Raw genomic sequence first — 25,543 nt, 5'->3', positions numbered from 1 at the left:
GGCGTGCTCAAGCACCAGACATCCATGTAGAACTTGACGAATACAGAATTGTACTCCAAACGAACGCGCAAAGCTTTGTGTGTGCACTCAACCGAAAGTCAAAGGAATCCTTCTGCTCTCAACTGCCAAAGTGAAGCTCACGCGTTTCGAGCTCAAGAAAAAAGAATGGGAGAAGGTAAACCCACCAAGGGGGCATCCGATCCTCACATGAGTGGAGGAATACACTGGAGAAACGCGCCTTGAACATTGCCCTAGAAGAGATCTGCGAAAGCCCAGAGTTAGCTATATACACCTGTCAAGGCATGCACGTACCTGCTTTGTGTCCCAAAATTCAGGAGATCATCAGTGAGTCTGTGCCGGCATGCTCAAAACTGCAACCGTGGATTGCGTGGCTCCTACAGAGTGTGAAAACTGATTTACAGTTACGTCGAACTAGTAAAAAACTGTACTGGCTTCAGACAATGTGCCATCGATGTTTTAGTGTTTTTTACTGGTTCTTTGCGCGCGTTTCTACTTACTGAGGCGCAAGAACTGTGCAGTCTACCGTCGGCGATCTGCTAGATGGGAGGAGAACAAAACTCGGCGCATATCTCCAGAAGATCTATGTACAACATTTACGTACGTGGTTTGAATGGTGTGAGAATGTATCATTCAATCGTAATAGGCTGGATAATGAGTTGCCACCCTCGTTTACTTTGAACCGCTCTATATAGAAAATAATTTGACATGTCACGAGGCCTTTTGATTTGTATTGTGGGAGCCGAGGGTGAAAGACGAGGCAGAGAGCACGTGACAGGCGGCCGGCGGAGAAGACACGAGCTGGCGCGAGACATTTGCGTGCTGAGCGAGGCTGGTAGCTGGACAAGGAACGTCGAAGCCAAGCTGCCTGGCCTTGGCCTGGCCTGGCCCATAATGAGCCCCGGAGCGGTCCACCAGCGAGGTCTGGAGCAAGACCGGTGGGAACGGCGAGCCCGGGCCATATGACCTGGGCTATGACGATCCCGGGGTGGTTCCGCAGCGAGACTCGGGCATTGATAGCCCGGGACAGCCAGCCTACGCAGCGCTGGCGTGGGAAAGGCGATCCGCAGGCCTGGACACGGACCCCGACTGTGAGCTCTGATCGACGGGCGACAACAAGGGTCGACGGGCCCGGACTACCGGCTCTCGACGACCGGCAACCGAGAGGTACAGTAAACCCATTCGCTGTCTTCTCCTTCCAGTGTGTAACTCCCTGGGTGACGGGCGGAGCGCATACCGATCGGGCGGCGATGATTTGTAGAGCGATCTCCGTAAAGAAACCCACAGTATATACTTGTTATTCGTTGCTTTGAAGTGTGCTTGTGTGGTTTTCCTCTTACTTCAAGTTTCAAATTACAATGAATATCACAAGTTCGACTACTGCACGTTCCTTTTTCAAGATGTAAACATAAATAAAAACATATTTTTTAAATCGTAGAGGCGCACAATGTTGGTAAGGTTGCTGTAGTTTAGTAAAATGAGCACATCTCACGCGATTGCAACTCAAATAGGGTACATAAAACCAAAATATTACATTTCTCATTGGTGTTTCTTGTAGTCGACTATTATATGTTAAAAAAATTCGAAAATAAAAATGTACAAAAATGTTTTTTTTTAGAAAATAGACTTTAAACTTTCAACATTTGTTAGTTTTCACAACGTTTACGTGAAGGTGGCAGGACGGCTAATTAACAGATCATAATGATATTATGATATCTATAATGGGCTTGCTTTGGACTTTCTGTAGAGCTAAAGAAAGGAAATTTACTTTAAGTATTGACAAAGTAATGACGTGTCAAAATTGATCAAAAATCGAACTGAGTGACGAATTTGACATTTCGTTTAGAAACAAAAAGAAATTCTTAAAAATGTTTGAATATATCAGTGTGTTTGTATAGTACCTATTAAACGAGAGGAAAACGTTAAAAAGGTGAAGGAAGCAAACTAGCGCCAGCATAGGGAGTCAAACACTCGACCTGCGACGGCAGGCAAAATACATACTGCTTTCTACGCTTCGTAACTCGAGAACAAAAAATCTCAGGAACATGCGGTTTGCGCTTTCCTTCATTTGAGAAATGCCCCCAAAACATTTTTTTTGGCACAATTAAAAATTAGACTTTTATAGCCTGCCCGAATTGAGATGATATATATATATATATATATATATATATATCAGAAAGAGTTTTATATGCAACACGAATCTACGGCATTTTAGCGGTTTCCATCAGAGAGAGTCTCTATGAAAGCCCAAGCTTACAGTGTAGTCATCAATTCCGGTCACGAATCTCGCTGCCCTGCTTTGGACTCTTAGGGAGTCATAACAAAGATAATGTGATTGGGGATCCCAAAGGAACACAAGCGTATTCATGAATGGTCCTTATATTCGTCATATATAATGTCTCCTTAACTGTGGGAAGGCAGTTTCGGAAGTTGTGTACTAAAAAATACAACATGCAAGTGGCTTTAGCGTTAATTTGATAAATATGGGACTGCCAAGATGAATGGTATGTAAAATATACCCCAAGATACTTTACGTCTTAAGTTAAAGTTAGTGCGGTGCCATATAGGCTGTACATACAAACAACACTTTAGATTTTTTTTTGCAAGGCGCACACGATGGCACTTATTAAAGGACCCATGAAACGAATTTTGGACTGGAATAAATCAATTTATATTGGAATTTTACTAATAGCGCATCGTTCAATGGGCCAAAAGAACAAAGGTAGAAAGTCAGAAGCCTGACTTTTGGTACGAAAATTTTTAAAACACAGCGGACTATTTCGTACCTCCTTCCCTTCGGAAGCTCTCTGCCTTTTCACTAGGGAATGGGCCTTTTCCGCAAATGTAGGGCGCCATCTATCGGCAAGCAGGGGAGGCGTTTTCGATGGCCTGCCTTGCTTCCGGTCCTGCCCTCTCCAAGCTATGTTGGCTGTCTGAACGCGATCAGAAAATGCGCTCACTGCTCAGCGTTTTTTTTTTTTTTTTCGTCTGTCCAACACAATTGACGAGCAGATTTGTTTTCAATTAATTCGTTAACTGCGGCTTCGTCCACTTGTAAATTTTTTTCTTCTCGAATGAATGGACGACTGACTTCGCCGTGGCGCCCGTTATGACTGACGGCACAGTTGAAGCTCTCTTCGACCTATGAGAAAGTACAAACGGTTACATTAAACTAGGATTCATGTCATATGCAGAACCGACAGTGAATTCAGAAAATATTCGAGACCAGGTTACAGTTAAGGAAAGCCTTTTTTTTTTCTCTTTTAATTGCAAGCTATTTGTTTAATTTGCTCGAAAATTTTGATATGCAAGATATATTCTCATAAATGTGGAAGTTTACTCTAAACCGTCCGAAAAATGCCGGCGCCTGAACGTACCAATGTAATTCTCATCAAATGTGTATTTTAGTGGTTGATTTCACCTTGTGAAATTTCAACGCGTAGCTCCATTTCTATTATAAAATGAGACCAACAAACTTGGCCGGGTCAACGGTGGACTTGTTCCACGACTATACTAAATGTCGTTTTGCGAGCGCCGCTGTTTCTGGTGAGCTTGTTGGTCTCGTTTTTTACTGGAAAAAAGCACCAATTTCAAATTTTACAACGTCAAATTCACCACTACAATACATGTTTAATAAATATCTAAGATTAATACATGCAGCCACCGAATCCTGAGCGAGCCTGGTCATTGATGTCACCCCAGTTCAGGCTGCAGCTCTGTGTGACTGTAGGTCCTGAAGAAAAATCACAAAATCGGCCACACCTGTTTTCTTTATTTTTACTTTAGCGCCTGTAGACAATGTTGCAAACTTATTTTTTGTTCAATCGATACATACACGAGGACAACACATAAAGATGATTGTTTCTTCTTATTTAACCACAAAACCAGCAGATGCGGTCGTGGTAGCGGTAGATACTGCTCTCATTTCACTTTCTGGGTGTCCACTTTACCTCAATGATTTATAAATATTTGAAAACTGTGGGTTATTCCAATGTTTACAACAACCAAAAAGCAGATAGGCAGTTTGCGTAACAACGCGAGACCACCACATTAGTAAGCAAAAACGTGTGCCAGTGAAACGCACCATCCCCGAAACACCAACTCCGAAGCGCTCGCTCTGCGTGGCATATAAGCGACGCGAAAGCGTACCTAACCAATCTGCTGACTTGTATTCACACACAAATAAAAAATGAAGAAACAAAAACATGAACCTTCCTTGAAGTGGCAACCGCAAACGCGGGAGTGCTTTGAAGACTGCCTTTACGAGCCGTCCGCATTGTTTCGCTGGATCGCCCGAATCCAGAGCTGCCGCTTCGTCGAGTGCAGGCTAGTAGAAGGAAACCCAAAGAAGCTTAAACCGCGACAACGCTTGCTGTCGTTGCTGCAGCCAACAACGAAACAGCGCTAGGCCCTGTCTCAGAGCTTCGAAACGCGCGACCACCGCTGCCTCCTGCAGCCCCGAGCCGGACGCATAGAGTAATATAGTAAACGTAAAGAGAGGACCAACGTTACTAAAACACTCAGTTGGGAAACTCCCATAGAGACAGCTTTGAAAAAGTGGCCCCAATCTGTCTCCGAGCCCCGAGCTAATGACGAACACAACGCCACCATTTCTCCCGCAACGGCCACTTGAGGAACTGCACGTGACTTCTAGTTTGGCTTTAAGAACAGATATAGCGGAAAAGGTTACAGTGAAGCTAAAATGCACCTAGGTCGGGACGCGCTACCTGAAAGGACCGCTGAGGCATGGTTGTATAAAAATAATATTAATTGTGCCGCAAAACGCTGCAAACTAAAGGTTTTAAAAACATAACGCGACCCTCTTTTTGTACTAAACTCCAATAAATTTCATACAAAAAGAGTCTTTTCTGTTTGTTTTTACGCAAAAACAGGCTTTCAAAAAGCTCAAGGTGACCACAGTACAGACAAACGATAAAGAGTGGCGCTGTTGTCGCATTTAGCTCGGTCTCGGTGGACGCCAGCGGCCCAGGTTTCGACGGCGAGTTTCCCAACTGAGTGTTGTAGTAACGTTGGAGAGGACACAGGAGCCGATTCGCGGCCCAGATAGTGCGTTTAATACCCTCCGCTACGTGGCGCTTTTCTGCAATTTGGTTAAAATTAATTAAAGCTCTTCCTGTGAAAAGTATTTATTTTTTAAATGGCAGTGCTTTAAAATTATTTGAAGTACTTAAAACGACTAAATAGTTTAAATCAAATACGTCACAAAAACCACGTGATGAATGGCGCCTGCCATGGCCTGCCTGCCTGCACGCCGTCGCCTCTGCTCGTCCCTACGTCGTTCGTCTGTGCCGTGTGTGCCGTCCTTCTTTGCTTTCTGCTGCATCATGTTCGGTCGACTTTGAATCAATCAAGGTGACGCATGACCGCCCGCGTGCTCGCATGCTCAGCCTGAATTCGTGGAGCCAATCGGTTCGAGCTTCTCTCGCTGTTGTTTCTGCCGGGCTGTCTGGCTGCACTGGAACGTGTGTGCACGTTAATTTTCGATGAGATTGTTTAAAAAAAAAATTTAACTTACGACCCTGCACACGGCATTGTCCATGAGTTTACAAATGACGGTGTTGAACGAACCTCTAACATTGCAGATAGAGCCTTGGCTGTTATGCTGTCTGAAATTTCCAGGAGGTGCGTCCAGGTCCAGCCCCTTGCATACACTGTTGTGCACACTCCAACAACGTCTTCTGTTTAACGCAGTCTCCTCATTTCTCTCATTCGGGAGCTTAAAGGGGTGGTGCAACGACATTCAATTGGAATGTTTTTCACTTTACACGAGCTTACTGGCACTAGTGGGACTCAAGGATACTCGCACGCAACGCCACTGACCAAGAAGCTCCTTTGTTGCGCTGTAATTTCGAGGACAAAACCGAGTGTTTTCATTCAATCTCTCATTCGAAAAGCCTGTTGACGTAGCTGCGGTAGCAGTACCGCACAGTGACGATATTTGAATACGGCTCATAGATTGGACCCGAGCATGGCGTGGACACTCGATTTGGGCTCGTGATAATCGATAGCTCGAGAAACATAGTCCAATCGCTGCAATGACGACAACAGCCGAACCATAACAATGTCTGGAACTCAGCGCGTGTCCTGTGCCTTGCCAACCCCAGCGCATGGCGATGGTCAACATTGGCGGCTTATAATCAGCTTCAGATCACGGGGCCGCTTGTTCTGGCTGCGAGTTGGGGGAGTGAACTCTGCTCGTTTTTCTTTATTTTTTTCTTCGACTTCGATTGCGTGTGGTGAAAACGAACGGGTATTTCACAGATCATTATCGTCAGGGAATCGTTCTAAGCGGTATTTGCGCAAAATACAAACATCAGTGCATCGCCCATTTAAGACTGTTGGCTTCACAGTAAAGGCTGCGGTCTGTGGTTAGGGGGCTTCAAACGTAAGCTTGGTGTGTGTGGTGATAAGCCATTTTTTGAAGTTGACAACGAACACGTTTACTTTGTCTTTGATGTTCAGCACCTTCCCAAAACAACCAAGAGCAATCTCCAAGCCCACAAATTTTGCATTGGAAATGAGGTCATTGAGTGGTCTTCTTTTGTTGAACTTTATTGTTCTATCCATGAGATTAGCTTGCAATTGGCTCCGAAACTTACTGAGAGACACATTTTTTCAAGAACCTTTCTGAAACATGGAAGAAAATTATGCCCCAATGGTACTGAGTACCTCACTATTTCTTGCAATCATATCCCTTGTTTATGCCAAGGAACTTCCTGAGGCAGCCATGGCTACATCCTATTTTTGTGATAGAATGTGCATACATTTTAATTGTCTAAATAGCTAAAAATTCAAGAAGACAGGGCAGAAGTTGCGTCATGCCATTCTGAAGGAAGAACTGAAATACTTGATTTTCTCTACCAGTAACTCGGATGAATTTCAGCATGGCAGTTCCAAAGTAGGAGGCAGCCATAAGCCATCAGTGTGTCATCATACTCTGGGATGAGCCTTCAAAGGTGTCCTCATACTCTGGGATGAGCTTTCAAACAGCCATGACTTTAAGTTCTTACTTACACGACGCCTGCAGCAAGACACACTTGAGAACGTTTTTGGAGCTATATACGACAAATGCTGGGCTGCAACACAAACCCAAATGTGCATCAGTTCACCTCAGGACTAAAACACCTCTGGATAAAGAAACTGTTCAAACTGTCGGACAATGAAAACGTAAAGGATGACAAGGCTGACCTCCTAAAGGAGTTGCAAATATCTTCGCACCATGAAAGTTTAATTTCAGACATTGTGGAATGTCTTCCAATTGATAACTTCCCGCCACTAGAGGATATTTCTGAGCTGGCATCAGACATCAGGTGTAACATAATTGATGACTCGTCCATTTTTATTACGTTTGGGGCTTTTTGATCAAGCTTTTGCTTGAACAGACAACTTACAGCTGTGGCTGTTCTCAGCTGCTATCGGATGAGTCTAATAACTTGACCAGGCCTCACCAGTACTCTCTTGTTCCTAAAGCATACCACGTGCCTGGAAAATTCTTCGGGAACTTAGTATTACAACCACAGGCTGCCCTTCATTTCATTCAGCAACTAGAAAATAACTTTCTTCCAATAATAGAGAGTGTGACACATGTTCGAGGTGTGTGTACCGCCTTGTATAGCACACTTTGAGGTCTGGGTGGTTTTAGCCTTTGCCCAGAGGAGTACCACAAACGGTTTTTAAAATTGTTTTGCAGAATACGCTTGTGTTGACTTGTTTGATTTCTTAACCGGAATTTGCACAAAGTTCGGTTGCACTCTTCAGTGGCTAGTAAGAACGAGACAGGTTTAACTGTTAATTGTGTATTAACAGAGGCGGTTGCCAAACCAAAAACAAAAAGTGCTTATTAAGTGGGCGGTGCAGCTTGCTCTCCAAATATTTGTTTCCCCTTTTTCCAGCGAATGTGTATCACGGCTCCCTAACAAAAATATTTGTCCACTTTCTACAAAATTTCGATAGAAATTTGTATAGAGGCTAAAAATATTTGAAAGAAAATGTATCCACTTTTGTATCCACTGTTCAAAGTTCTTTAGCCGCTTTTTTTTTTCTTTTTCACGCCATATTTTTTTTCTGTACAATTTCGGGGAATGTTTAGGGACGTTGAATCTTGTCAGATTTCGGAAATGTTTCTCATTGTTTGGCAATGGCTCGCCCGCAGTAAGTTTGAGGCTATGCAAATTGGTGTTTTTTTATATTTGACGGAAATCGGGAATTTCTACTATACGGCGTGTGCTTCGCACTGTTATTATACTCTTATGACTGGTAATGATAGCGACGTCTTATTTATCTTTGCACTTACTTCCCGTACCCGAGTCGGCGTGAAAGTGATTGTATCATACAGCATGTTCTCCGTGGAAAGGTTCTGTTAACTTGGTTCCGCTAAGAATCTATTACGAAGTGTATGATATGCCGAAGTCCTTCATATTCATTTATTTTTGTGAGTATCGATTTCTTTCGTATAAAACATACAGAGCATCTGAAGTAAATCATGTATACATGAATGTGGTCCAATGAAATGTGTTTGAACCACTTACTGTTGTTGACCCCAAAATGCTCCACCAGCCAGGAGTCAATGCGGCGATTGTGTAACTTCAATGCTTTACAATAGAAAAAGAACAAGAAATATATATACTTCTGCTTTGTGAAGTAAGTTGAAATATTGTTTGACGCATTTTGCACGGACTCTATGGTAAAAAATAAAGCAAAATTGCGTCAGTATTAAAAAAAACAAAAAACCGCGGTTTTAGGAGTTAAGGAGTTCCCGAGAGCCGATCGAGGTGGGGAGGAAAGGGAGAGAGAAGGGTACCGAAGAAACCGGACCAGAAACGCCCAAACCGAAACCGAAACTAACTTGACCGGAAACGGAATTAGATTATACTTAATACCGCCCGCTAGGAGCGCTACACGTCACTGGTCTATCTGGGCCGCTGGGGCCTATGGCAGTGTCCGCTCTTTACCTTGTGTATATTACTCTATGCCGGACGTACCACGCCACCAAAAATGGCGGACTCCTGTCTGCTGCTGCCGCGCATGCGCCGTGGAAACGCCGGAAAAAAACCATTGTAGTAGACCGTTTTTCTCCTCCGCTACGGTATCCGTGAAGAAAACGCCGCAGCTGCGCATGCGCGCTGCCAGCCTTATCTGCATAGTTCAAGGTCTTGTTTCGGATTACGGAGAGCTATCCGGGTGCTTAGCGGGCTGCGGAAACGGTCTACTACAATTCCCCACTGAGATACATCCGCAAACCCCGCAGCGCGTCACCGGGCACCCGCAGCCCGTCATCGGGCCCAAACGCACGTGACACGGCACCGGACCTCACTTAATCCCTTCACCCCTAAGCTGACATTGTGCTGGAAGCTACGCGCTTGCCGGACCAATCAGCCGCCCCCCCCCCCCCCCCCCCCCCCTCATCACCTGACCCCATTCTCTGCGGGTCGGTATGCGCGAGAGAGCGTGATCACGTGGCAAAAGTGTGGCCGGGCCCAACGAGCACGCAGCTTCCACAGCACTGTCAGCTTTGGAGTGAACGGGGTGTGGAATGCAACTTGTCTGAATTTTAAACGACGGGCTATTCTTCTAGGGGGACAATGGCTGTGTCCGGCTACACAAGCGAGATTCCCAGCCAAGAGGGGACTCCCCCTTTCTGTCTTCTTGAACTGTTTGGTACAATGCGCGATTTATGAGTTGAGGAGGAAAGCTAAACAGGAAAAAGTTGGAAAAGCGTTTCATCACTCAGCGTTGCCAGATGGTAAAATATGGTGAAATTGGGGGGCTACTGGTGTTGATGTACCGGAATGGCTACACCAGACATTATCTGGTGAAAACTGGTGAAAAATCTTGAGAAATAGCTTGTCACTTGCATTAATCAATTTTACACCGTTTTGTTAGCGTTTTGTTAGTGTATTTATGTAACCTATTTATTTATATTCCATATTCTTATGGATATCAGCGATGGATGTGATTTATGTGTCAAGAGATAGTCCGTGCCAGTGTGACTGGACTTTGTGTGAAGTGTTATGTGACTAGATGTCATGCTTATCTGTTTTTTTCTTGAAGCTTGACTTCAAAACCTTTTATGAACTGAACTTTATCATGGTGTTGTATTTCGACTTCGTTCTTATGCGTTTCTTTTTCGTACTGTTGAGCAGAGAATGTATGCTTAATTTAGACTGCGAGTGTCTTGAAGTGCAATATTATGTGGTCTTTCTTACGTGTCGGTGGCCTTCATTAATTTGAATTTTTCGTCTAAGGACTACCCAGAACCAACATCTCATAAACATGGTATATTAAAAAGTAACAACGCTGATAATGCGCCGCATGTCTGCTTTCTTCCTTTTTTTAATGTGCTGCGATGCCTTATATTAATGAACCTCCTGAAAGCTACCGTTTGCGAGTGCATGCGTAAAAAAGCTGAAGGAATCGGAAATACGTAATAGACGTGATATTTCAGTGCTGGTGAAATCTGGTGAAATTTCGGCCAGAATTTGGTGCCGAAGCATCTTTCCAATCTAACAACGCTGTCATGACTCCTTTAAAGGGCAACTCCGCTCAATTCCGAAGATTTCGGGATAATGAGTGATTTCGAATTAAAAACCCCTAGTAAAAGACACTACGTCGTTTGCTTCGCAAAAATGGGATATATATTTTTAAATCTAATTTTAAACACGAGCGGAAATCGAAACCGAAACTTCGGCTCCGTCCGGCAACATTGGCCTCGGGCCGCCAAGTACATGGCCATCACGTGGTACGAGATGTCACGTGATCCTCGGCCCAACGACGGGCGGGAGGGGGGCGGGCGTGCGGCAGGCGCGAGTGTCGTCTGCACCGCACTCTTCGCCACGTTTTGGTGTCTACGGCATTCGACGACGTCTGCACAACTGCGGCATAAGTCTGCGACTCTGCGCACGTGGTGTCCATAGTGTGGACGAAACTCCGAGAGGCAATAATCACAAACGGTGGGACGACGACGGTGGTTGTGACGCGGAATACGGTGGTAAGGCGGGACCACGGCGGGAGCTTGGTTTGCTCCCAAGAAGCGCGCTGCGCAGGCGCGTACGCCAATCACGTGGACACCTCTGAGCGCCAAGAGGCAACGTTGCTGACGTCCTGCGCTACGCTCGATCGGAGAAGTAAAAACAAGCAAAAGGGGGCCATGATGATGACGTTTAGCTCAATGTTTGCTCCGCCCATGCCGTAGCCTTGACTGCGCTGTTTATTGCGCCTGAATTCGCCCGCTCGAGTTAGCCGATTTCGGCAACTTGGCGAGTTGCAAAGTTTGCGGAACCGTTTAAAAAACATTTAGACAGAACTGCGTCGTAACATTTGACGTGTGGTCTTCCTAGGCGATACTGAAAGGACTGCATTGTCTTTTCAAAACCAAAAATGAAGCGGAGTTGCCCTTTAATGTTTCGTTTCATCTGCCTTTTTTGACACCACCCTGAAATGCAGTCTATAGACAATTGCAAGCATGGCGCCACAAGTGGTGCCCCATGCATGCAAGCGCGTGCAACGCGCGGGTGAACGTAGCTTTGGCAAGCTCGTAATCGTGCGGGCGTGCCTGCTCGAGCAGAGACATGGCGGCGGCCTGTCGCCCAGCTTGCAATCGTCTATATCCCGTTCAAAACAGCACTATCATTGGAATTCCGAACAGATCGATAAACATACGCAATCATCGGCCTCAAGACGGATATTTTAACCAATGCCCTCGGTGAGATCGTTAATAAAAAATGAAAGCCGTTCACAACTCCCTGTAACGCCGAATTAGAGCGCAGCTCTTGAGGAGGAGGAGGGGAGGGTACTGAGGTTCACATGTTCTCGGGGGGGGGGGGGAGGGGCAAGGTGGCCACGTGACCTTGGTGGGGTCACATGACCCCCTCCCCAAGGTCACGTGGGGGTCACGTGACGTTGGGTGTGTCACATGTCCACGGGGGTCACGTGACCCCCCAGAGAAATTTTTTCGCCATTTTTCTGCTAGATTTAGCGGGGAAATTTTTCCGCTTGTTTTAGCGGGGAAATTTTTCCGCTAGATTTAGCGGGAAAATTTCCCCGCTAGATTTAGCGGGGAAATTTTTCCGGTAGATTTGCCGGGGAAATTTTTCCGCTAGATTTAGCGGGGAAATTTACCCATAATGCACGGCGCGGTTACGCCGACGGCGACTCCGACGCCGACGCCGCTCAAGCCGGGAACGGGCGCCTAAGAGCTGCGCTCTAAAATAAGAAATAGAAGGGGGTCTAGAACCAATTTCTGCGGGACTCTTGAAGTGACGTCGACGTACGTGGGATTTTCACCTTTCACCACAACGCACTGCTTTCACTCTGTAAAGTAGCATTTTAACCATAATACATTACCTGGAATATGTAATGAGGATAAATTAAGTAAGATTAATTCGTGTGAAACTGCGTCAAACTCTTTCCCAAAATCAAGAAAGACACAATCCAGCTGAGAATCACTACCGTATGAGGACGCCACATATTGAAAACATTCTCATGATTGTGTTTCGCACAACCAGCAGTTCCTCAAACCATGCTTGGAGGGAGAAAAATAGATTTTTCGCTCAAGTGATTGACTAAAGTGCGATATATTATGTGCTCTAACTTTGTTGAACAGGCATATAAAATAAATATGAGTCGGTATAGTTGTCTGCTTTACTATTAGAACCGCTTTTATGCACAGGAACCACGCTGGCCATCTTCCACTCTGGCGGCGGCTTTGGAGAAAACAAGGGCATTGTAAACTAAATAATAATAAAAAAATAACGTCGGTGCATATTTTTTTGACGCAATTAGGAAATTCGTCCGATCCAGGAGCTTATCTGGGTTCAACTTAAGAAAGAGGCTCCGGATTCTGTCAGCATTTATTTCTAAATGTGGCCCGTTCGGCATTGGGTTAGAGAAAATTGTTTAGAAGTAATTATTGAAGCACACTGCTTTCTCAGTGTCATCAGAGAGCAATGTGCCGCTACTATCGAATTGACGGTATGCCAGCCTCTCCTTTTCTGTTGCTGATATATTTCCATACAGCTTTGGGATTTGTTTTTTGGAGGTTGTTCCAGAGAATTATGGAAGCTTTGTTTCACTGTTTCAAACTGATGTTTGCAGGTACTGTCCAATTGCTTTAGTTGCTCAAGATGCTTGGGGGTTTGGTTTTTACGCGATCTTAAATAATCGCGCATTTTACCGCGAAGTTGTATGTAACTCGTAGGTCGGATTTTTTTTTTTTTTTTTTTTTATGTCAACGACTTCACAAAAAACAAACAAAAAACGTTTAGCGATTGCAGCGACAAGTGCATATTACGCATACAACATACTGCACAGCATTCGTCTCAATAAAAAATAAGCCCAAAACAAGCATCCCAACCAGATAATTGATGATAAGGCGCTCCTGCTACCTATGCGAAGCACATAGCCCTCACCGCATACGTTTCCCGATAAAGAATACTGCTACGCAAGCTGACGCGGCGACGGCAGCTTGCGACGTGGGGAGTGACGTGACTAGCCTTTCATTATCATTTTGCTATTTACAAACATGAACTGACGCTTGCGTCCCAAGCGACTTCCGGCCGCTCTGTCTTTGCAAGCCTGTCGAGCTTGCTTATGTCACGAGTGCTAAAAAGCATAAACGCTACACGGACAACAAAGTTGGAGATTTAATGAGGGCCTTCGGCTGTACCATATAATACATCTTGGAGGAGGCAAGTTGGTTCACAAGAATATTTGATAATTTTTAACATATCTCACGCTTCTTCGTTCTTTTGGCGTTCACCTGGAGAATTGGTGGTTAAACTGGAAAAAGACAAGCGCCGAAAGACCAGGACAAGGTAAGAAGACGACGACACAAGACGAAGACGACGACCTGGAGAATTGGTGGTTAAACTGGAAAAAGACAAGCGCCGAAAGACCAGGACAAGGTAAGAAGACGACGACACAAGACGAAGACGACGACCTGGAGAATTGGTGGTTAAACTGGAAAAAGACAAGCGCCGAAAGACCAGGACAAGGTAAGAAGACGACGACACAAGACGAGCGCCTTGTGTCGTCGTCTTCTTACCTTGTCCTGGTCTTTCGGCGCTTGTCTTTTTCCAATATGAACCAGCTGGCCCAACTCACCATTTTGGTGGTTAAACGTTTTGTCGAGACCTCAAGCAGCAGTGTGTTAAGGTTGGTTTTGTTCATTCTTTTTATAAACTTAAAGTTTTTTGGGGCGCCAAAGGTTGGAGCACCGACTGGAGGCGTTTGCCACGAAAAGGGACTATATAAAAAGTTTTGGTACAGTCCACTTTCTTTTTTGTCGTCAATCATTTGGCATAGTGCAGTGGGGAGTCGTTGCAATTGATACCACAGCTGCGCTCGCCAACCCCCTTCACAGCGTGGATTGGAGCCCCGATTTTTTCTCTTTTCGATGTCCCTCAGCTCGCCATTCATCCAGGGCTTATCTTTACTCTACCTTGACCTCAGTATTTTTGATGGTACGTACATATCACCTAACCCCCCACCCCTCCCCCGCCTACGCCACTGTCATACACTGCAAGATGTTCGGCTCTCAACAGGGGCTTTCCGAACATTACCAGTCTGCATGCTGAGGCAAACGAACGGTCTCTCGAGAAACGCAGGTTTTTTCTCAGTTTTCAATATTTGTTACGATTCCGCTCTTTGCCCAACAATCCTGTACATCCAATTTTACAAAGTGTACAATATGAACACACATTTCAGTATAGACCGTCCATCACACAACCTTCTGCCTTGCGCATAAAAACAATGATCTAATAATATAACTTTAACGCACACGGACCTCTTGTCGAACTCCAGCAACCACTGGCTCCTTGAAGGGCAATGATATAATCTGCAATTTCCACCTGACTAAATATAACAAGGACGTAGAGCCTGCAGATGTCATCAAACAAGAGTTTCTTGAAAATCATGCCAATTACTGAAATTGCCAAAGTTTGTTTACAGATGGCACAAAAACTGTAGAGTATGTCGGTTGCGCTTTTGTTTCAGAGATTTTTCCGATTTCTCAAAGAATAAATACAGATGCCACTGTGTTCACAGCCGATCTCTACGGTTGAATAATGGAAGTTGAGCCTATTTTAAAACGTAGATTTTCAAAAAACTGTTGTTTTCTCCGGTTCGCTCGATGCACTAAGGGCCCTTAGAGTTGTCGGCCATAAAAAGAAAACTTTTGTAATGGAATTTCACCTTCGAGTATACTTACAATACCGGAGCGGAAACTGGCCATTAAGTTCTACTGTGTACTCAGCCACGTGGGAATACAGGGCAGTGAGGAGGCTGATCGAGCTGCCTCGGCTTCAGCAGATTGCAATATCGACATTCTTGCGATACCGGCTGTAGGCTTCAGGACAAAATTACGAAAGCAAATACAGTAATGTCTCGTTAATATGGACCCCATTAATGTGGATACCCCGCTATATGGACACCACTTTCGGGGACAAACTGGGAAAATCCATGCATTCCTGCCTCGTTACTATGGACATTGAACATTGAACATTCTTTTTATTTGTCACGTAAGCTTACAAAAACACAGTAACGAGCCGGGTGAAGCCTCAGGGGCTTGTGTGCCTGGCTCGGCGCCTGGCTCGGCGCCTGGCTCGGCAGTTGACGAAGTGAACAACAAAGAGAGAGAAAAAAAAAATTTGCACTGTAACAGAACAATATAATCCTTAAAGTACCAATATAACTGGACCATAGGTAGATTAACAATAATAACACTGAGATCTCAGAAATGCATACATGTCGCGTAAAGAAAAAACAAAAAAAAACACTGAAGGCAAAAAAACAACAGGAACGTTCATTTCACTGTTCGAGGTTTCTAAATTTATTATATCATCAGGCAGGTCGTTGAACTTGTGGTACATAATACATCCGTGTTCGTTCACCATATTTGGTCCTGATACGGGGTATGTCAAATCTAAGTGATGGCCTCATTGGACGCCGTCGAATGAGTTTTGAAATCGGAGGTCCAGAAATGTCGGAGGACCACCGTTTCTCTAAAAAGCCCCATAAATGACGGCAAATTGAGTTTATGAAACATATCATCACTCGTGATACCTTGCCTATTGAAAGAAATTCTTTTCAAAACACGTTTTAGTAAGGAATTAATTCTATTGCGCCAAGAAAGAGAGCATCCTGAAAAAAGGGTATAGCATGCGCTAAAGTTTTACGAAGAGAGAAAGGAAGAAACATTTTAATATTATAGAGAGAGCATGACACGCTTCTTAATCTTTTGCATAAGTGCGCCATGTGTGTGTTCCAGGCCAAATCACTTTCAAAATATATTCCGAGATATTTGACCGTTTGTACATATCCGCAAATGTTGGGCGCCATCTATCGGCAAGCAGGAGAAACATTTTTGATGGCCTGCCTTGCTTCCGATTCTGCCCGTTCCAAGCTATGTTGGCTGGCTGAACGCGGTCGGTAAATGCGCTCAGCGTTTGTTTTACTCTATCCAACGGGATCGACAAGCTGATTTGTTTTCTATTAATGCGTTAACTACGGATGACTTCGTCCGTTTGTACATTTTTTCCGAATGTTCGGACGACGGCGAAGCCTGTCGTCCGAACGGGACGACGGACCTCGCCGTGGCGCCCGTTATGACAGACGGCATAGTTGAAGCCCTCTTCGACCAATGAGAAAGTACAAACGGTTACATTAAACTAGGATTCATGTTATATGCAGTTCCGGCAATAAATTCAGATAATATTCGAAACCAAGTTGCAGTTAGAAAAATCTTTTTTTTTTTTAATTGCAAGTTATTTGTATAATCTGCTCGAAATTTTTAAATGACAAGATTTACTTACTTTAAAGGCTTACTTTAAAATCGTCCGAAAAACTTGGTGCCTGCAGGTACAAATGTAATTTCCAACAAAGGTGTACTTTATTGGTGAAATTTTATCGCGTAGCTCCATTCCTATAAAAAAGGAGACCAACAAACTTGGCCGGGTCAACGGCGGACGCGTTCAGTGCCCAGCGCTGCCCCTGGCGAGTTGGTTGGTCTCACGTTTTTTTACTGTAAGCAAGCAGCAATTCGAAATTTCACAAGGTCAAATTCACCACTAAAGCGCATGTTTAATAAATATCTAAGATGCACACGTGCAGCCGTCGAATTCTGAGCGAGCCTCGTCATTAATGTTACCCCACTTCAGGCTACAGCTGTGTGGGACTAGGTCCTAGAGAAACACGAAATCGGCCACACCTGTACTTTTCTTTTTTTTTAGTCTCGCGCCTGTAGAGAATGTTGCAAAATTTTTTTTTACTCGATACATGCTTAAGGACAACACATGAAGACGATTGTTTTCTCTTATTTAACCACAAGACTAGCAGAAGCGGTCGTGGCAGTGAAAGAGCAGCTCCAATTTCACGTTCTGGGTGTACACGTATCAACAAACTGTGCAGCATAGCCACTTTACCTCAATGCTTTATAAATATTTGAAAGCTGGGGGCGATTCCAATGATTACAACAACCAAAAATGCACACCGGCAGTTTGCGTAGCAACGCGAGACCGTCACATTAATTTATTAGTAAACACAAACGTGTGCCAGTGAAACGCACCATCCCAGAAACGCCAACTCCGAGACGCTCGCTCTGCGTGGCACATAAGCGACACGACAGCATACCTAACCAATCTGCTGACTTGTATTTACACAAAAAAAAGAAACAAAGGAACAAAAACATGAACCTTCTTTGAAGTGGCAACTGCAAACGCGAAAGTGCTTTGGAGGCTGCATTTACACACCGTCAGCATTGTTTCGCTGGATCGCCCGAATCAAGAGCTGCCGCTTCGACGGGTGCAGGTTAGTAGAAGGAAACCTAAAGAAGCTTAAACCGCGACAACGTTTACTGTCGTTGCTGCAGCCAACAACAAAACAGCGTTGGGGTATGTCGGAGAGCATGGAAACGCGCGACTACCGCTACCTCCAGCAGTCCCGAGCCGGACGCGCTACGCCACTACGCCACCAAAAATGGCGGACTCCTGTCTGCTACTGCTGCGCATGCGCCGTGGAAACCCCGGAAAAGGCCCATTGTGTAGTGCTATCGGAACTGAAAGTTCGACTTGCTTAAAGGGATACGGAATCGAAACTTGAAATATAGAGAAAACATCAAGAAATGAGTTCAATATGATCAGCTAAGCCTGTAATGAATAATCGCACGGTCGTATTTTGAGCAGATGGCTATATTTTATGCTCTAAATGCCGCGATTTTGGCGAGCGCTTCAAAATCAGCCATGGAGGAGCGCGATGCATCTCGGGAGATCCGGCAGACGTCTTGACGTCATCATGCCTCGGACGACCAAGCGTACCGTCGTGACGAGTTTTGCCACTTGGAGGCGTCAACGCGTTACAATCTCGCTTTGTCGAAGTACCCAAGGGCTGTAGATATCGCGGGGCCAGCACGCGCACCAAACCTGAGAACAACCGAAGCACGCGTTTGCACGTCGCGCGAGAGCTGAAACCAAGGTGGCTCACTTCGTTTTGGCTCTTTCCACCAAGACGCCTCGGTATTGCGGTCAGGCCTAGGCAATCTATACCAGTGAGCGGACATACCGCTGTGGCGCTGCTTTCAGAGGCATGTTGTCGTCACGACATTCCATTGAAGCTTCATAACCAACTACCAGGTGGTTTTTGATTATCGTTTCATTCACTTTAAAATATGTTTTCTTGCGTTTTCTAGCGCAATATTTATGTTTCTGTGGTTGTGCTGCTACCTGCGTCGTGTTGAAACAAAGAAATGAGCTCCAGAATTTGGTTTCCGTACCCCTTTAAGCGGGTTTCTAAAACATGCCAGTTTAATGTTTACAGCATTCACTTTTATAAGATTAGATTGAAACCAGTCCATAGTGTTAACAAGATCATTTTGGAGTTTTTGAATCGCGGCATGATAATCCGCATCACAGGAGACTAAAACCGTATAATCTGCATATTGAAATATTCTGTTAACTGAGACAACACTTGGAAGGTCGTTTACAAGTAAATTAAAAAGCAAAGGCGACAACACAGAGCCTTGCGGTACCCCGGCCGTTAAGAGTGTTCTAGAACTCTTTTGAGACTTAAAGGGATACTGAAGCGAAACTTGAAATACACCTATTATGGTCAGAAATAGGTTCAATATGATCAATGATATTCATAAATCATAATCGCGCTTTTGTATTTTGAACGGATGGCTATATTTTTCACCCTGATGGGCCCGATTGGGCGCGCGCTCAAAAATCGGCCATCGGAGAGCGCGATGCGTCTTGGGATATTGGGCGTATTCGTGACGTCACTTGTGCCGGTCGGGAAAGGCTACGGCGTGAATGTTGTGGTTACGAGCGTTGCCACTTGGTGGCGCGTCGACGATTTACGACCTGTGACAACGTGGCCGTTTGAGATGTGCAAGGGCTGCACGCACGCTGCACCACGGGACCACGGCAAGTCGGCAACTACGGCAGCACTGACAAAACCAGCTCTGAGGCCGGATTCTCAAAGCGAATTCACGACGGAAAAAGTGCGTACGACAAATTTGAGAGAAAACCGGTGCTCTCGAAACGAAATTGTCGTAACCTTTGCGCAGGTTACGACAGAATCCTACGACAGCTTCGAAGCTGTCTTACGCACTTTTTACGATCAAATCAACAAGGCCGACAGCGTCGCTCAGTTACTTGGTATCGGCCACCAACGGACATTTATTTTTCTTCGTGCTCTTCTCGTGCGTCCCGACTTCAACCAGCAAGAAAAAAGGAAGGAGTACTTAAAACAGACCACGATCAAGAACGCAGGATCCACAAACACACGAGAAGAGCTACAACAGCCACGATTCTGCCGACCGAGCGAGCTCGGCAGAATATAGTAGGCCTAGCAGCAACATCGACTCGACGCACCGTTGCTCCGGCGGTCCTTGGCCAAGACCGTTTGTCCATGACCGGCTCGCCTGCTGAATGGAATATGCCCGCGCGACCCTTGTGGACCCTTACCGGATGAGTAGTTTGATCCCTGAACTAAATTTCAGAAATCAATATTTCCCCCTTGTCATCTCGATCTCCTTGTTTTCCGAGACAGCGGTGACGAACGCTGTCGTCGAAAAGGGACTCTCATTGATTCTATCTCCTTGTTTTGTGTGACATAGAGCTCAAATAAACGCCATACGGATTACCTTGGCAACTCGGTATGTACACTCTGTTATTAGTATGCCATTTTTATTCTGACTCGACGCTACGTCAGTGTCGAGCTATAGCAGTTCGTGGGAGCTACGCGATGTCGGTCTAACCTTTCTTTGCCGAGTGTCATGTCAGTATCGAGTTGCAATCGTAAAAGATCGGTCCAGAAGCGCTTACCGGAACGCGGTCTAACAGAGCGAATCCAGCACTTCGATCAAACGCGCGTGTCCGCTCCGAGTGTGAACAGGTATTTGGCAATTGCGTGGCTCTTGCTGACACCCTCGTAGTTCAAACATATCCTTTTTAACGTCGGCTTGCAGCTCGCGACTCGCAGCAACTAATACCGGCCGTGCCAGAAGCATGCTCGGGCCGTGTCGTGCAAAGAGCCGCGACGAGAACGAGCTCACTGTGGCCAACTACGCTTTGGCTTTCTCCGCCAGGGCTTTGCGAACGCGTTCAGGCCTAGGCGAATTCTGCCGGCACGCCGTATTTCCGCAGAACGGCGCTGCTATTTTGGCACAAGTGATGTCACGAGAACTTCCCCCCATCCACCAGATGAGAATTTGAAATCGTTTAATTATGTTTAAAATTAGTTCTCCTGTGTTTTACAGCGCAATATTTATATTTCTGAGGTGGTGCCTGTCCCTAGCCTATATTTACGCAACAAGATCGGCGCTAAAATTTCGTTTCACTACCCCTTTAAATGCTACTACATGGGATCTTCCTGAAAGATAATATTTTTAAAGTGAAAAAATGAACCCCTAAATCCTAATTTGTATAGTTTAGTACAAAGAGTATCATGATTAATGCTGTCAAACGCTTTCGATACATCTAAGAACACAACAGAAGTGAAAAGACTCTTATCGAAGCCCGTGTGCAAGCAGTCACTGAAATCTTCCAACAAAGCCTGCGTTCCCCGCTCCGCGATAAAGCCGTACTGATTATCAGACAATAAACCAAAACGTTCCACAAAACTATACTTCGTTTCAGCTTCCGTCCGAGCGCAGCCAAAGCTACGTGTGGCCGGAACCAATCGCACGCCGGCAATAGGTCACGCGATCTCGCCTGCACTTTGGTATCACTCCGCTGCGCCGCTGGTCGTCCGAGCCGCCCGCGCTCGTCGAGTATTTCGTCTGCTACGGGTGTACCAACGGTATCGTCTGCTACAGGTTTAAGAAGTGCCCTTTCACGTTCTGAAATATAGTCACAGGGCATGTTAGCACGTAGGCTGGCCACTGGCGTCTCTGTCTGAGCTCTCCACCTGTTAGGCATAGTTTCAAGATGTAAATACATATTGCAAGAGCCGCGATGACCCGGCCGTTGATGTTCCCTTGTATTGTCTGGATATACCAGGGCTCGTGGCGCAGTACTTTCTTCCAGCTTCTCGGCGTTCAATCTGATCGGCAGGTAAAGGGGGCCCTGACTTCGCCGCGTATCAGTGAATTGTAGTGGCCCGGACGCTTTTCTTGTTTACAACGCATTCGCGTATACAACGCGGCCCGGCCGGAGTCTTCTGCCGAATTTGAAAGTGCACATTCATCATGACCGCTCGCGCCTGACGCCCAGACGTGTCTTTGCGAAAGGACGTTTTGAAGCGACTCTGTGAGAAGCAGCGAAGCACATGAATCGGCCATTACGGGAACGAAATCACTCAGAAAAACCGAGCGCTGCAGCCGTGTTGCCAGGAGAAGTACGCATTTTCCCAAAACCACATCCACTTAGGTATATTAATAAAAGCCTAAACTTCAGACATTTCATTCCTTTTGTTGCAAATTCTTCTCAGCAGTACACATCTGGAACATTGTGCAATGTTTACGTACAAAACAATTATTAAAAAGAAAATATAACTTTTGCGGACTACTTTGTGGTGCGTAAGAATTCTGTTCTCGAAGTTGCGAACTTCAGCCTTTGGCTGCGCTCGGACGGAATATGTTTTTCTACTCTCACCTTCAACTCACATTATTGACTATTTTTTTTACGGGAACGGAGGTGTCCATATTAACGAGACGTCACTGTAACAAGAAAGTGTCAGGAAAAATGGGATGCTGACAAATACAATAAACTACACGTGATCAAAAGTACCTTAACTGAATGGCAGAGCTGCAGGCATCGGGAGCGTTTTTACAATGTTGTACTGTGCCGACTGCGGATTGGACTTGCGCATCTCACCCATGGACACCTTCTAAGGGGAGAAGAGGCGACAGATTGTGATCTCTGCGCTTAACCTTTAACTGCTTTAAATATTTTTTTTAGTTTGTCCAAAGTATGAGTCTGAGGCCGGATTCTCAAAGCGAACTTACGACGAAAAAAATGCGTACGACAAATTTGAGAGAAAATCCGTATTCTCGAAACGAAATTGTCGTAAATTTTGCGCAGGTTACGACAAAATCCTACGACAGCTCCGAAGCTGTCTTACGCACTTTCTACGATCAAATTAACATGGCCGACACCGTCGCTCAGTTGCTCGGTCGCGACGACCCAGCGAACATTTATTTTTCTACCTGCTCTTCTTGCGCGTCCCGACTTCAAGCAGCAAGAAAAAAATGAAGAAGTACTTGAAACCGACCACGACGAACATGAACGGTGGATCCACAGACACCCGGAAAAGGCAACAAAGGCGACGATCCCACCGACCAAGCGAGCTCGGCAGAATATATAAGCCTAGCAGGCACTCCGACCCGTTCCGGCGCAGCATTGCTCAGACGGTCCTTGGCCAAGACCGTCTGCCCACGACCGGCTGGCTTGCTGAATGGAATATGCCCGCGCGACCCTTGTGGACCCTCCCCGTATGAATAGTTTGACAGCTGAACTAAATTTCAGAGGTCAACCGATTCCCCTTATCATCTCGATCACCTTGTTTTCCGAGGCAGCGGTGACGAACGCTGTCGTCGAAAAGGGACTCCTCGATTCTATCTCCTTGTTTTGTGTGATACAGAGCTCAAATAAACGCCGTATGGATTACCTTCGCAACACGTACGGTATGTACTGTACACTTTTTTATTGGTATGCGATTTTTAACTGTCGAGCTATAGCTTGTGGGAGCTACGCGATACCGGTCCAACATTTCTTTGCCGAGTGTCACGTCAGTATCGAGTTGCAATCGTAGAAGATCGGTCCCGAAGCGCTTACCGAAACGCAGTCTGAATCCAGCACTTCGATCAAACGCACGCGTCCGCTCCGAGTGTGAACAGGTATTTGCGTGACTCTTGCTGACGCTCTCGTAGTTCAAACGTATCTTTTTTAACGTCGGCTCACTCCTGCATTTCCGAGGCCGTGAGAAACGCCGCGGCGGTTTGTTTCCATCTACGTCGCTTTGCAAACGACTAGCACGGGGCTTTTACCAACGATGACAGTTGTGTTGACTTCGTAGCGATCGAGTTTGTAGCAGTCAACGAAGCTTTTATGTCGTGTTAGCGTCGATATACCACTGCACGGACACGAACCCCAGACAAGCGGTGGTGGAAAGGCCGCCCGTGTTTATGAGAATCAGCTTGAACACTAAACATTTACACACAGACAGGACAGGACATACACACAGCTGTCTATCAACAAGCGGTTAGCCTGTGTTTGTTATTAAAAATCCACGTGCTCCGAACTATGCCTAGCTCTCTAATTGGCTGTTCGTTTTGCCGAAGACGCCGTTGCCATAGCAACAGCACCGGAAGTCATCGTTTCTCCGTAAGAGGTCGTAACTTTCCTCCTCTCACTTAAGAACGCGTTTGTGAATACCGTTCTCGCCTCATCTTACGATGATCGTAACTTTACGAACTTCGTAGCTAAGTTGTCGTAGGTAAGAGGTTTTTTATGAATCTGGCCTCTGAACGTCGGAAATTCTAGAATCCTTCAGCTTGAATCCCAGAGATCACGAAACGCTTTTCTAACTTTTTCCTGTCTAGCTTTCCTCCTCAACTCATAAATCGCGCATTCTACCAAACAGTTCAAAAAGACGAAAAGAGGGGAGTCCCCTCTTGCTCGGAATCTCGTTTATGTACCCGGGCACAGCCATTGTCCCCCTAGAAGATTAGCCCGTCGCTCCAAATTCAGACAAAAGTTGCTTTCCTTACCCCATTCACCCCGAAGCTGACAGTGCTGTGGAAGCAATGTGCTCGTTGGGCCAGCCACACTTTTGCCACGTGATCACGCTCACTCGCGCATACCCACGCGCACAAAATGAGGTCAGGTGATGAAAGGGAGGCGGCTGATTGGTCGGGCAAGCGCGTAGCTTCCACCACAATGTCAGGTTAGGGGTAAAGGGAATAAGAGAGGTCCGGTATCGTGTGACGTGTTTGGGCCCGGTGACGCGCTTTGGGAACCACGGATGTATCACAGTGAAGAGGCAGAAAGCTTACGAAGGGGAGGGGGTACGAAATAGTCCGTTGTGTTTTCAGATTTTCGCACTGAGAGTCAGACTTTTAACTTTCTACCTTTTTTCTTTTGGCCCACTGAACCCCCCCGATGTGCTATTAGTACTATTGATTTATACCTACCCAAAGTTCGTTTCATGGGCCCTTTAAATGACAAAAAATCCACGATTATAGGCTTTGGCTTGTCAGATCTAAAACTTACACGCCTACGGAAGCGCTCTATGTCTGATGCGAACATCCTTACCCCAGGACTCCTTTTCGAAACAGGTCCCGATACTCCGCCGGAGCAAGCTGAAGCTCCTCAATCATCGCTCCTTTTAAAGGGGTCATGAAACGCTTTTCCAACTTTTTCCTGTTTCGCTTTCCTCCTCAACTCATAAATCGCGCATTCCACCAAACAGTTGAAGAAGACGAAAAGGGGGAGTCCCCTCTTGCTCGCACTCGCGTTCGTGTAATCCCGGACACATCCATTCTCCCCCTAGAAGATTAGCCCGTCGCTCAAAATTCAGACAAAAGTTGCTTTCCCCACCCCGTTCATTCCGAAGCTGACAGTGCTGTTGAAGCTACGTGCTCGTTGGGCCAGTCACACTTGCCACGTGAGCGTGGCAAATGTGGCTGCAGAGAATGAAGTCAGGTGATGAAAGGGAGGCGGCTGATTGGTCCGGCAAGCGCGTAGCTTCCACCACAATGTTAGCTTAGGGGTGAAGGGAATAAGTGAGGTCCGGTTGTGTGTGACGTCAGTTTGGACCCGATGACGCGCTTTTGGGACCGCGGATGTATCACAGTGAAAAGGCAGAGAGGTTGCGAAGGGGAGGAGGTACGAAATAGTCCGCTCTGTTTTCAAATTTTCGCACTGAAAGTCAGGCTTTTGACTTTCTACCTTTTTTCTTTTGGTCCACTGAACGATGTGCTATTAGTAAAATCCCAATCTAAAATGATTTATCCCAACCGAAAAATCGTTTCATGGGCCCTTTAAGTCGTCGTACGACGGCATCGCGT

The sequence above is a fragment of the Ixodes scapularis genome, unplaced genomic scaffold (assembly GCF_016920785.2).
Source record: "Ixodes scapularis isolate PalLabHiFi unplaced genomic scaffold, ASM1692078v2 PGA_scaffold2__306_contigs__length_199485367, whole genome shotgun sequence".
NCBI lineage: Eukaryota > Metazoa > Arthropoda > Arachnida > Ixodida > Ixodidae > Ixodes > Ixodes scapularis.
This window is presented reverse-complemented; position numbering follows the sequence as displayed.